Genomic DNA, 14,385 nt, shown 5'->3' with positions numbered 1-14,385 from the left:
TGTCCCCATAATAGGGCATTTGAGTAAGATAGCTCGAGATTATTATGCCAAATTAATGAGGGAATTCTTCGAACCGATGTCACCTTTTCACACAGCTCACGCACATAGAGAGAACCTTACATGCTTGCTTTCACCAGTAGAAATAGAATTTTTAGACCGCACTGATGATAGGAAGAATGAAATGAAGGAGAAATTAGAGAGGGAATTACACGAAAGGACGTCTGTAGATAATTATGCTTTTGCTGCAATAAAGACACAAGGGAAAATAGCTTTAGATACATTGCATGTAGGAAGATTTTGTATACATAGATTTCCATCATATTATGACACAGTTTTTGTGGGAACGAGTGAATGTAAACATACATATGCATTTCAATCTAAGTGGACGTTCATGCTGAATGGACAAGACCCAGTTATTCCTGGAGTATATTATATTTGTGGACTCAACGCCTATTATCGTCTTCCTAAAAAATGGTATGGAAGGTGTTATTTGGGAATAGTGTTCCCAAAGGTTTACCAACTAGACGACTTAAAGAAATTTCCAAGGCTGTCTGAATCACATCGTGTTCAGAAAAGGGAGACAGCTTCTGGTGTGGTAGGAGATATATTTGGAGCATTGATTCCTTCAGTAGGAGTCATATTGAATTCAATCAAAATACGAAAGTTGTCTACTATTGTGGATAACATGCTGACAAAGTTTTCAGGAGCTAAAATCCTGATGGATGCTGAACTTGCTGCAGAAAGAGCTATGACTCTTCAAAATCGGCTTGCCTTAGACATTCTTTTAGCAAAGGATGGCGGCGTTTGCAAAATGCTTGGCACGCGTCACTGTTGTACATATATACCAGACAACAGTGGAAAAATTAGAACGATGCTTACAAATTTAACTAAAGAAAGTGTAGATTTAAAGGAATTGAAAGAACCCGGAGTTTGGGAGAAAGTTGGAAAAGGATTTGCTTCTGTGGGAAATTGTCTCAGCAACGTTTGGTACGGATTGTTACTAAAAATAGTAAAGGGAATATTGATAATATTAATTTGTTTATTAGGCTCTTGGGGAACATGGAAAGCTTTCAAAATGTTAAAAGCAAGGAACAAAAGAAAAAGAGAAGAGAAAATAGAGAACAAAATGGTGGAAATATATAGGGAGAAGTCAAAAGGGACTAAAAGAAAAAGGGAATTGACTGAAGTGCCAAATTACTATACAGAATTTTAATGGAATACAATTTGTGGGTAGATTTGATGTGATGACATAATTAGTCATCAGAGGAGGGATTGATGACGCAGAAAAAGAAGGTCCGACATATATTCATGTACACCGCGTAATCAATACACATAATATAGAGCGATGTTAGTAAAAGAAATAATGTACGAGGGAAATTGTACCCTCAGGGTAGTTCGCCATCATTATAAACGAACTTTATTAATCACGAAGTATTAAAATTGTAGTAATCGGTCATAATCGCAAATGTATGCCATGATTTCTTGTTTGAAAACTGTTTTGCTTAGCTTAAATTTAGTACAGGCTTTGGCCTAGTTGCTTGCTTTCAAATTCTAACTGCGTGATTTTTTTCCTTGAACTAATGAAACATATATTCTTGCTTGAAGTTGTATTTTTCCAGTAGAAACTGGCTGGTACACTTATCTCCAAGGTTTCGTGCTAGGCCGGTTACATCCCCTTTGATACAAGGTCAGTCTCTGCAGGTGCGGACAATGAAGGTACAGATAGTAAAATAATTGGCAAACCATGATACAATTTGTGTTCCAAGGCTCCAAGGACAGTGTATGCATAAATGGGCGCTAGTAAAAGACAATTTTTGATTGGACAATTTGAAGCCAACCTATGAACCCTCCAATGGAAGACCCTACAGAATTTGGAATGTTTCTTACTTAAACCCACCGGACAAAGAGAAGTCAGCCATTTTCCTCGATGCCAGTTTGAAGCCTGATGCCAGACTCCATTTTGGACGACACCCTGATGCCCTTTTCTCTATCAGAGAGAAAGAGACTTTAAGAATTCTCACCCTAGAGACTTTAACTTTGATTTGCCCCCGTCTTGCCCATGCAGTAACTTTGCCCCATTCTCCTTGCCGCTGCAAGGAAACTTGCCCTTAACTTTGCCCCTTTGAAATTTGCCCCATGCTGATGAACCGGTACCTGAAGGACGAAGACTTTTCTTGAATGCTGATTGTATTTGGTAAATATGAAAGGATAAATGTATTATGCATTGTGTTTTTCCTTTTAGGTACCAACTGCTATTTTGATAGAGTCCTAGCTAGAAGTTTTCCAAATTTGTGTTGACTAAATTCGTTTTGCATGAAGTCCCACATGCCAATGCTAATTAGAGGTTAGTCGAGGTATTCATTCAATGTATCATGAAGAATTGAAATCTTGTTATGCTGACCGAATGTATGCAATTAGTCAGATACAGTTAGTCACATTGGTGATTTGCATTGCTATAACAGAGTGTATCATTATCCAGATTTTACGTAGATTGCGTTTTTTCCGCCGTCATGGACAGCTAGTAATGTTCATATACATATATCAATTGGTTTTGAGACATATATACATCGTGCTAGCTTTGTTAATATAGGGAAATAAATTCACTAACTTTTAATAAACTGGTGTGGTTATTCATGACTGAAAGGTCATGGTGCGCCGAAATACCAACTGTTATTGATTTCTGATGTGTTATATTGATCTATTAATTGAGTACTGATTACCGATTATAACAGTTATTGATTATTGATCTGAGTGACTCGACTATTGAGGATGAGGAGAGCCCGACTCGGTTAAAAGATTCACCGACCTCCAACGTGTCCAGGTACAGGTCATTTATAAGGGCTGGACGCGTTATCACCTGCGCCAGCTGTGCCCACCTCAGTTCATGAAATCAGATGTTGTATTAAGAATAAAAATCTGGTTCAGAGCAAATGCAGGAATTTTAGCGCCTCAGTCACCCCTGACCAAAAGCAAGTCCTGTCACGCGCCAAACAGCAGCTACACTGACAATTGGTAAGAGTGAATGTCACAAAGGGAGTGTTGTAAAACTGAGCATCTCATCCCAAATATGTAAACTTCGAAACAGCAAAAATTCCCGCAATAGAGCTCGGGGGCAGATCTGTCCCACAGAAACTTTTGAAACAACGCAGGCAGTGAATCTGTAAAGCACATATTCACCACGAGACGCAACTTGCAGCTGACGAATGGGCGGTATTTGCATCCAGCTCGATAGTTAAGATGTTAATGGCCTCGGGAGGATGAAGGCTTGAGTGGACCCCACGGGTCTCGAGCCCGTGACCATGGGGATTCAGCAGATACTCCACACAGGACGTGTTAGTCTACTGAGCCGCCGAATCCGGCTTCACCCTCGTTAGTTAAACGTAGGTTGCACATTGATTTCTCCTGTGGAAAACCTACTTTTTACACAACCCCCTCTTGGTCAAACCTGCACTTTCCAGAAACGCTTTTAACAGCTATTATGTAGTGAGAACTAGCACTGCTCTTGGTCACAAACTTTAATGAGTGGGCAGCAAATAAAGCCACTTAATGCACCAAATTAACTGTAGACAACCGCCTATCACACCTGGGGGGTAAGGTGGGGGGGGGGTTTGAGGAGATTTAAAGACAAGCATTGACTCCACTGTCCTATAAATCTCCCACAATAAAGAAAGCTGCTTCTCTGGCCCCATTGGTAATTCCTCATTCTTAGTCCTGTAGACAATACTGCAGCTGCTTCTCTGGTCCTGGTGGTAATTCCTCATTCTTAGTCCTGTAGACAATGCTGCTAGCTGCTTCTCTGGTCCCATTGGTAATTCCTCATTCTTCGTCCTGTAGACAATGCTGCTAGCTGCTTCTCTGGTCCCATTGGTAATTCCTCATTCTTAGTCCTGTAGACAATATTGGAGCTGCTTCTCTGGTCCTGGTGGTAATTCCTCATTCTTGGTCCTGTAGACATGCTGTAGCTGCTTTTGTGGTCTCAGTGGTAAATCCTCATTCATAGTCCTGTAGACATGCTGCAGCTGCTTCTCTGGTCCCAGTGGTAATTCCTCATTCTAAGTCCTCTAGGCAATGCTAGAAGCTGCTACTTTGGTCTCGCCAGTAACTCCTCATTCTACTTCCTCTAGAGCTAGTCTGTGCTGCTAGCTGCTTCTCTGGTCCCAGTGGTAATTCCTCATTCTTAGTCCTGTGGACATGCTGCAGCTGCTTCTCTGGTCTCATCAGTAATTCCTCATTCTAAGTCCTCTGGACAGTACTGCTAGCTGCTTCTCTGGTCCCAGTGGTACTTCCTCATTCTAAGTCCTATAGACATACTGCTAGCTGCTTCTCTGGCCCCATTGGTAATTCCTCATTCTTAGTCCTGTAGACAATGCTGCAGCTGCTTTTCTGGTCCTGGTGGTAATTCCCCATTCTTGGTCCTGTAGACATGCTGTAGCTGCTTCTGTGGTCTCAGTGGTAAATCCTCATTCATAGTCCTGTGGACATGCTGCAGCTGCTTCTCTGGTCCCAGTGGTAAATCCTCATTCTAAATCCTCTAGACAGGGCTGCAAGCTGCTTCTCTGCTCCAAGTGGTAATTCCTCATTCTTAGTCCTGTAGACATGCTGCTAGCTGCTTCTCTGGTCCCAGTGGTAATTCCTCATTCTTAGTCCTGTAGACAATGCTGCAGCTGCTTCTCTGGTCTCATCAGTAATTCCTCATTCTAAGTCCTCTGGACAGTGCTGGTAGCTGCTTCTCTGGTCCCAGTGGTAATTCCTCATTCTTCGTCCTGTAGACAATGCTGCAGCTGCTTCTCTGGTCCCAGTGGTAATTCCTCATTCTTAGTCCTGTAGACAATGCTGCAGCTGCTTCTCTGGCCCCATTGGTAATTCCTCATTCTTAGTCCTGTAGACAATACTGCAGCTGCTTCTCTGGTCCTGGTGGTAATTCCTCATTCTTAGTCCTGTAGACAATGCTGCTAGCTGCTTCTCTGGTCCCATTGGTAATTCCTCATTCTTCGTCCTGTAGACAATGCTGCTAGCTGCTTCTCTGGTCCCATTGGTAATTCCTCATTCTTAGTCCTGTAGACAATATTGGAGCTGCTTCTCTGGTCCTGGTGGTAATTCCTCGTTCTTGGTCCTGTAGACATGCTGTAGCTGCTTCTGTGGTCTCAGTGGTAAATCCTCATTCATAGTCCTGTAGACATGCTGCAGCTGCTTCTCTGGTCCCAGTGGTAATTCCTCATTCTAAGTCCTCTAGGCAATGCTAGAAGCTGCTACTTTGGTCTCGCCAGTAACTCCTCATTCTACTTCCTCTAGAGCTAGTCTGTGCTGCTAGCTGCTTCTCTGGTCCCAGTGGTAATTCCTCATTCTTAGTCCTGTGGACATGCTGCAGCTGCTTCTCTGGTCTCATCAGTAATTCCTCATTCTAAGTCCTCTGGACAGTACTGCTAGCTGCTTCTCTGGTCTCATCAGTAATTCCTCATTCTATGTCCTCTGGACAGTACTGCTAGCTGCTTCTCTGGTCCCAGTGGTTCTTCCTCATTCTAAGTCCTATAGACATACTGCTAGCTGCTTCTCTGGCCCCATTGGTAATTCCTCATTCTTAGTCCTGTAGACAATGCTGCAGCTGCTTTTCTGGTCCTGGTGGTAATTCCTCATTCTTGGTCCTGTAGACATGCTGTAGCTGCTTCTGTGGTCTCAGTGGTAAATCCTCATTCATAGTCCTGTGGACATGCTGCAGCTGCTTCTCTGGTCCCAGTGGTAAATCCTCATTCTAAATCCTCTAGACAGGGCTGCAAGCTGCTTCTCTGCTCCAAGTGGTAATTCCTCATTCTTAGTCCTGTAGACATGCTGCTAGCTGCTTCTCTGGTCCCAGTGGTAATTCCTCATTCTTAGTCCTGTAGACAATGCTGCAGCTGCTTCTCTGGTCTCATCAGTAATTCCTCATTCTAAGTCCTCTGGACAGTGCTGGTAGCTGCTTCTCTGGTCCCAGTGGTAATTCCTCATTCTTCGTCCTGTAGACAATGCTGCAGCTGCTTCTCTGATCCCAGTGGTAAATCCTCATTCTAAATCCTCAAGACAGGGCTGCAAGCTACTTTTCTGGTCCCATCGGTAATTCCTAATTCTAAGTCCTCTAAACAATGCTACTAGCTGCTTCTCAGGTCCCAGTAGTAATCCCTCATTCTTAGTCCTGTAGACAGTGCTGGAGGTGCTTCTCTCATTCCAGTGGTAATTCTTCATCCTAAATCCTTTGGACAGCTATGCTGCTGCTTCTCTGGTCCCAGTGGTAATTTCTCTTTCCAAGTCCTTTAGACAATGCTGCAAACTGTTTCTTGACCCCGTTAGTAGTTCCTCATTCCTCATTCTTCGTCCTCTAGGAAGTGCTGTTAGCTGCTTCTCTGTTCCCGTCAGTAATTCCTCGTTCTAAGTCCTCTAGACAACGCTGCAAACTGTGTCTTGGTCCCGTTAGTAGTTCCTCATTCCTCATTCTAAGTCTTCTAGGCAGTGTGGCAGCTGCTTCTCTGGTCCAGTCAGTATCTCCACCATTCTAAGTCCTCTAGGCAGTGATAACCCTGTGTCTCTGTTCCCAGCAGTAATTCTCCATTCTTAGTCCTCTAGACAGTGCTGTAGCTGCGTCTCTGTTCATACATCCAGTATACTCCAAACCAAAAGACATAGGTAAAAGACATTGTCATTTACAGCGCCAGTAGCTGTAACTCTCACAATTGAAGACCTATTACACTGCACGTGGTGGTTTGAATTTCTTCATTTCTGGAGGCTGAAGATTCCACAAATTGAAGGTGAATTAAGTTTTTTATTTCCACAGATATTTTCCTATCATTAGCATTCCTTCATGATGATTCCTTCTCTTTTAATGACTTGCTGACTTTCTGTTTCTCATTTACCATAGTTATAACATATTAAAAGGAAACAATGAATTTACTGTCTTATTCGATATACAAGTTCTGTAAGGGGAGAATTGGTTTATTCAGTTGATCAATCCTCTTGGAATTCAATATATCTTACCCTGATTTAAGTGCTTTGCCATTACCTGCCTCAAGGGACTAATTTGCTGTTTTCTGTCTCCAGAAGTCCAGGATTATTTGTAGAATTGCATGGTCCCTGCTGATCTGAAGTTGGACGTCCACCGCAACGAATGAGGAGTAGAGGTCTGAACTGCCAATTATGTAATCAATAATGGAAAAGCTTGTGTTACCACTTCTTGTGGGGAGTGTTGGCATGTCTAGACCCACCCTTCCTTTTATTACCACTGCATTTATCATGGGGCATTATTCAAGGAGAAGCCAGCCTCGCCTATTTGCTTTAAATTTAGTAAGAAATTAGGGGCCAGATGTAGGAAAAAATCAAATTGCGACTTGCAATTTGCGAGTCTGTGCGACTCGCAAATTGCAAGTCGCAATTTGACATGCAGAAAGGTGTCTCAGACACCTTCTGCAACTCGCAATGGGGTCGCAAAGACCCACCTCATAAATATTTATGAGGTGGGTCGCAGTTTGCGACCCCATTGCGAGTATAGGCACTCGCTAACATGGAGGCCTGCTGACGTCAGCAGGCCTCCATGTTAGCGACCTGCCTTTTAAATAAAGGTTTTTTTTTTTTTTGAAGTGCAGCCCGTTTTCCTCACAGGAAAACGAGCTGCATTTCAAAAACATCCGAAACCTTTTGTTTCGGTTTTTTCAGGGCAGGGAGTGGTCCCTTGGACCACTCCCTGCCCTGAAAAAATAATTTGGGGTCCATTCACAAAGGGGGGACCCCTTCCCGTTTGCGAGTGGGTTACCATCCACTTCAAGTGGATGGTAACTGCGACTCCAGAGTTGCATACCACTCCGACTCGCAAATAGGAAGGGAACACCCCTTCCTATTTGCGAGTCGCAAATGCATATTGCGAGTCGGTAACGACTCGCAATATGCATTTGTGCATTGCAAACCCACGTTTGCGAGTCGCAAACGGCGATTTTCGCCGTTTGCGACTCGCAAAAGGGTTGCTACATCTGGCCCTAGGTTCTGAAACATTCCAATCATCTTCCAGGTCTCTATCCCTATATAGCTTTAATACTGTGTTTGAAATTTTAGCATTGAAGTCCCCCACGAAAAATATATTTCCATAATTTCAACAATCTGAAACATTGACTCAAAAGTAAGTTATTTTGCTGGCCTGGCAGCATATAAGCATTAATTTAAGAAGAGAAATATGTTGCTGGTGACTTGTCTTAGGAAGGTTTATTCGAACGCTTTGCATATTTTGTTGGGGCGATTTGAGGACCTCCTAGTCTCATAAGAGTCTGTGCAGAGCAAGACAGAGATGCCTCCTTTAGCTTGTCCTTTCGAGACTGGTTCCTCTCGAACAGCCATTACAACATATGAATCTAAAGTACAATTATCAGTGAGCCAGTTTCCTGTGGACAAATAACCAAAGGTTTCGAGTCTGAGAGGCAACCTATTTTCTCTTAATGAAGCCTGCTAGGTTCCAAGACATTATTTTCAAGCTGTTGCTAGAAGGGGAATTTAAAGATTTGATTTGATTTCTTTTCATTAATTGAGCTGGTGTGCCTGGACCAAGATAACTACTCATTTCTACTTGTAACTGATTGTGGTTCTGGTTTCTAATTTCTCTGCTATTTGAATTAGCGTGTATTATAAACAAGTCAAGGTGCTCCTTGGCATTTGTCTAAACGGAAGAATTTACTTGAGGGTCCCACTTACCAATTTCGGAATCAGGTGTGACAATATGAGAACTTTTTTAGTTTAAATAAGGGAAACTGCTTACAAGTAAATGTAAGACATCACATTCTCTTCTGATTGTCGAAGGAAACATATTTGACCAGAATTTAATTAGAACTATAGTTAAATCATGTTTGTTTCTGGGAAGTAAACCAACTTTGTTAGTTCTGCTGAAGAGAGGGATTGAAGTTGGGGATATATATGTAAAATATCTGAAATCCTCTCCCTTTTTAAGGGGTCATTATTATTAGGAAAGAGATCTCTTACTATTTTCAGCGACTGTATTCATTTTCTCAGGATTAGAAGCAATTTGTTGGTCGTTAGAATCCTGCTTGTTTTTTATAACTCATTCAGGCTTCCCCCGCTTTAGCTGCCCATGACCTTCTTTGGGTTTGATTCTTCTGCACTACATTATTTCCCTTCATTTGCTCTTCGGGCCTAAATTCCTGATGATCCTTTGGAGGAGAAGGGAACTCATTCTGTGAAGTAAGAGAGTTTAAAATTGCTGTGAAAATTTCCAAAGTGTGGTCTGAATTAGCAGCAGTTTCTTTGAAGAGCTGCATCATTGATTCTTAAATTATTTAACAGCATGAAGTGCCTCAGAGAGATGCACATAGTCTCATGTAGGGTCTAAAGAATTATTTACTGGGAAACGGGTGAGCAAGAGGCGTCCTCTGTGTCAACAGGTTCATCACTTGAAGTGCTTTCACAAAGCTTCATAGTATTTATTTTTTTGTAGGTCTATGTCTGATAAGGTGTGGTCTAAGAGGGCCTGAGCTTTCAGGTTTCCCTCATTTATCCTAGTACTCTTGGGGGATGCTTTATAGAAATGGTACCTATTTGACCCCCAATCTTAACGGAGATGTTTGCCCTGAAATACCCTCTACGTCTGTTTTACTAAAATATTCCTGTGAAGGAGGGGTGTCCGCAGGGATTTCCTTTTTTTAGGAATCTGGTACGCCTGTCACCAAGGATTTTAGCTTTGAAAAAAAACAGGAATAATGGGAATGCCGTCTAAGGAGCCAATGTGAATACATTTTTTATGGCCTCCTGTGGTTCGAAGGACCACTGGCTGCCTTTTAACTTGTGTAGATCGATTTCTAATCTTCTTGTCAGTCATAGCTCCAACTGCTTTGTGGCACGGAAGTGAAGAACATAGAGTCTGCAACTATATTAATGATCTGGTGCAATCTAAGAGAAAGACAAAAACTACAGGTCCTTATTTACAAACATTGGACATAGGGCATGCCACAAGCCGATTCGCTGCGCTGCCCTACACCAGGTGGAAAGAGCAGGAATGCACCGTATCTCAAGATCCGCAACAGACATTGCTGCTGAGCACCAACACAGCCACCCTTGCACCGTGGGCAAGGCGAGTGCAGGGATCTGTGTGATGGCCAAGTGTGCGGAGTGGAGGTTCCTGTGGTGGTGGTGGACTAGTTACTAGTCTGTGTTGTCTGACAGATGTACAGAGATGACGTTTCAGGGATGCATTCTGCCAGGTTATTCTCTGTCATGTTTGACATGCACCCAACATAAGACCATGCATATCCCAAAGAATGACATAGAGATTCCACACATCATTCTGATATTCAGTCAATGTGAGAGCAAATGAACAGTGTCAGTCTGGGATAGAAACTGGACCTGGGCTTTGAAGTAAAAGTTGTCCATGTCAGCTTAGTGAGATTGCTAACCTGTGCATGTTAGTCAATCCTTCCACTTTTGAGGATGTTCAAAGACAAATGGAGAGATATTTGACATTTGGAAACTTAAAAGCAAAGGTGCCCTACTCTTGTTCAGTATGGTCATTTGCAGATGCATTAAGATAGAAAATGTTTGAGGTAGGCTAAAAAATTGGGATATGGAGTATCTAACTCATCTTCAGAGGACTGTCCTCAGTTTACTCAGCATATTGGATGACACTGGTGAACTATTTGGCCTCAGAACTAAATGGTCTGAGTCACATCTATTTCTCTTCGTGCACTGCCCCATTGTGGAGAACCCAGCCTCCTGGGCCTGGATATGGTGTGACACTCTGATCTCAGCGCGACAAAGGTTCAGGGGCGTAGCTTCAGGGAGGGTGTGTTTAGGGTGTGGACACCCCCCCAAAAAAACTGTAATGCATTCTTGACTTAGTAGTTGGGTCTGGGGGTCCTGAGTTGGGGCTGCTATGTTTGTGTCATTATTTCTTGTTTTGAGCCAAGGATGAAAAACAAAACAGTAATCTTTGAGAGTAAAAGAGAAACAGCAATACTCATCTGTTGGCTGAATTTCAAAGTGCAAAGCCAGATAGCCTGGAATCAATACCAGCTTCCTTGTTTATCCAAATTGTGTGATCCTAGGCAAACATTATTCTTTACAGAGCATCCTTTTTCTTTATCATCACATATTGGCGCACTTTTAAAAATCTGTGTTCAGGATGTGTGTGGTACAAGTAACTCTTATGTTCAATTTAATAAACTATAATGTTGCTTCAGCTATAGTAACAATCTAGGCCACGTTTAGGGCTCACATGACTAATGAGTTTCCTGTTAGTTCACTAATGGCATTGTCGTTGGGGGGCACGGCATGAATGTTTGTAAAACTATCACTTTTAATGCAGTGATATAATCTGATGTACTAAGATGAAACACTTCAGCATGTTAAAGGAATTCATTTGTTTTTAAAATTTGAAGAAATTGTGTAATATTTGTACATTATTTTTATTGCAATATATATTTGGCAAACACTTTCATGGCGCTGCTTGTGCATGTACCCTTAGAGCCAAGCCAGATAAATGGCTCGGCTCTGGTTCAGCTTTATTTGCCTGTGGAATCCTCAAGAATACTCTCCGAACCCGACCCTCTTCATTGCAAACATGATCCCTCTACTCGGCATCATCCGCTCTCAAAACACCAATGTCCTCTCCTACGCCAACGACACACAACTCATTCTCTCCCTCAAGGAGTATTTGGATCAAGTTCAATGCCTGCATGACTGAAATTGCCCACTGGATGAAGATCAAGGCCCATATTTATACTTTTTTAGCGCCGCATTTGCATCATTTTTTCACGCAAAAACGGCGCAAACTTGCAAAATACAATTGTAGTTTGTAAGTTTGCGCTGTTTTGCTTAAAAAAGCGGCGCAAATGCAGTGCTAAAAAAGTACAAATGTGGACCCAAATGTCTAAATCTGAACATCACCAAGACAGCAAGGCATTGTGGTCTCCTGAAAGAGCTCATCACTGTGGTACTCCATCTGGTGACTAACAGATCTAGGACCAACCACACCACACAAGGGGCATATTTAAGAGTTCCTAGAGCCTCCTTGTGCCACATTAGCGTCATTTTTTTACACAAATGTTGCCCATTGAGGCCAAAAACAGTGCACTATATTTACAAAGTGGAGCAATGCATGCATTGTGTCGCTTTGTAACCCTCTGCACTACATTATGCAGGCGCCAGGCATAATGTATGCAAAGGGGCATTCCCCCGTTAGGGGGGGCAAATAAATTGGCACAAGGAAATCTAAGAGATTTCCTTGTGCCATTTTTTCGGCACTTTTAACGCCTGGTCGGAGACTTTGGCTGCTTTGCAGGATTAGCGGCAGAATTTTTTATGCTAATCCTGGAAAGCGCCGGGTAGCATCAAAAAGTTTGATGCTAGTTGCCTAACTACTGCCATGGTGTGCCGTATTTTAAATATGGTGCACACATGGTGGCATTAGGGGGGCGCTAATTAGCGCAACAAAAGTGGCACTGCACTGTGAGCAGTGCCATCTTTCTTAAATATGCCCCCAAGTACCTCAAAGTCATCATCAACAGCAAGCTTGATATGACCACCCAAGTCACTGCCACTACTGCTTCATGCTTCCATACCCTGAAGATGCTTAGGAAGATGTTCAAGTGGGTCCCATTCAGAAACTCGTCATGGATGTCCTGATCACAAGCTATCTTGACTATGGAAACGCCCTCTATGCCAGGATTAATGAACAACGCACCGGAAAGCTGCAGACCATTTCGAACTCTGCTACCTTAATCACTGTCAACCTCCCACACAGCACCCACACCACCCCTGAAGCAGCTGCACTGACTCCCCATTCACAAACAAGCAGAATTCAAACTCCTCACCCACACCTTCAAGGTACTACATAACACTGGCTCAGCATACTTCAAAAGTCACATCTGCTTTCACAACCCTTTCTGACACTTTCACTCATCCAGACTCCTGCTTGCACAAATCCCATGCGTATGGAAAACCAGTTCCGGCAGTCAAGGCTTTTCCTACTCAGCTCCTAAAGTGTTGAACAACCTCCCGCTACACATAGGAGCATCCTCCTCCCGTCGTGAATTCTGCAAGAAGCTGAAGACCAGGTATTTTGAGTAGCATCACTAACCCCTCGGTGTGGCTAGACTTTCACCTGTTCAGCGCCAGGCTGTCCATTGGTGAGAGTGTACTCTACAAATCTGCATATCTGCAAATCTTGTAGCAGATATGAAGAAGTCTGCATGCAGTGAAAATACATTCAAATTAAGTGATCCCATGGCAGGGACTCCAGTTGTGTTGACCATTGTCATGCGCTCCAAAGAGAAACCACCAGGCCCAGGAAGGATGGGTATGGTCGAAGCTTCAACAGGAGTGTTTAGGATGACGCCCGTCAGATGCATTCTTAATTTGGTGGTTGGGGCTGGCGGCCCTCAGGTGTGTTTGCTATTTCTGTGTCTGGTATCCTCATTGTTCTCATTTTAATAAGAGGCTTTAAATTATTCATATGTTGGATCCGTGTCATAAATATTTATAGTGACCCATTTACTGAAAAAGTAGTAAACTTGCAGCAATAGAAGTGCTGCTTAAATGGGTGAACATGTACTAGTTTTTGGAAATCAGATACTTTGGCAGGTGGTGGGATGAATGCTTGCAAATAGTACAACCACTGGCATTTGCTCGGGGTAGCATCCCAACCCATCATTTTCACCCACTCTCTAGGTGGAGGCCCACCTAATGCAGTCCGTCACATACCGTGGTCATTTCACATCTCCACCATGCAGGCCACTGTTTTTTTTTGTTGCTAACTTTGAGATACGCACCCCCTGAATCTCACTGACTAAGGTAAACCTCAGCAAACCTTGCAGATCAGGGTCAAATGGGATTTGGATGTGGGTATATGGATTATTGGAGCGAGGCAGAATGCATGACTGAAAACATGAGTTCCACGTGATGCAAGGTTCTGATACACACAATAAACATACTTGCATGGGGCACATCACTAATGCAATCTACAATATTGAGAGCATGCACCGGTGCATCAGAATCATACTAACTCTTCTACGTAGCAATGCTGTGGACCAGGATTACCAAGGTTGGGGTAATCAGTTCTAGTAGCTCTATTAGTTTACCTAATTAGGTTTGAAATTCATGCTCTGTGTCATTGCTTACAGTCAGGGAATGATGGTGTTTGGGGCACCCTGATTTTGGGTGCTGTGTTATTGGTACCAGCAGAAGACATCACATAGATCTTCTTTCAATCTGTTTATGATATTGTAATCCCTTACTGTTTCTAACTTTCTCTATAATGCTGTCCCACAATAAGGCCTCTATAGAAACCATCTGCCATCTTTCCGAATATAATAGTGGGGAACCAGGTGAAATTGATACGCAGTCAGTTAGTGCAACACATTGAGCATGCAG

At 42.8% G+C, this 14,385-nt stretch overlaps 1 protein-coding gene across 1 annotated transcript in view; it reads right to left on the bottom strand.

The window, feature by feature from the left end:
- LOC138251856 (long-chain-fatty-acid--CoA ligase ACSBG2-like) overlaps positions 1–14,385 on the bottom strand; it is a 374,130-nt gene that overhangs the window by 277,038 nt on the left and 82,707 nt on the right. The window lies entirely within an intron of this gene.

The sequence above is a fragment of the Pleurodeles waltl genome, chromosome 1_2 (genome assembly GCF_031143425.1).
Source record: "Pleurodeles waltl isolate 20211129_DDA chromosome 1_2, aPleWal1.hap1.20221129, whole genome shotgun sequence".
Classification (NCBI taxonomy): Eukaryota; Metazoa; Chordata; class Amphibia; order Caudata; family Salamandridae; genus Pleurodeles; species Pleurodeles waltl.
Note: the sequence above shows the minus strand (reverse complement) of the source record. Positions and strands in the feature narration are given on the sequence as shown.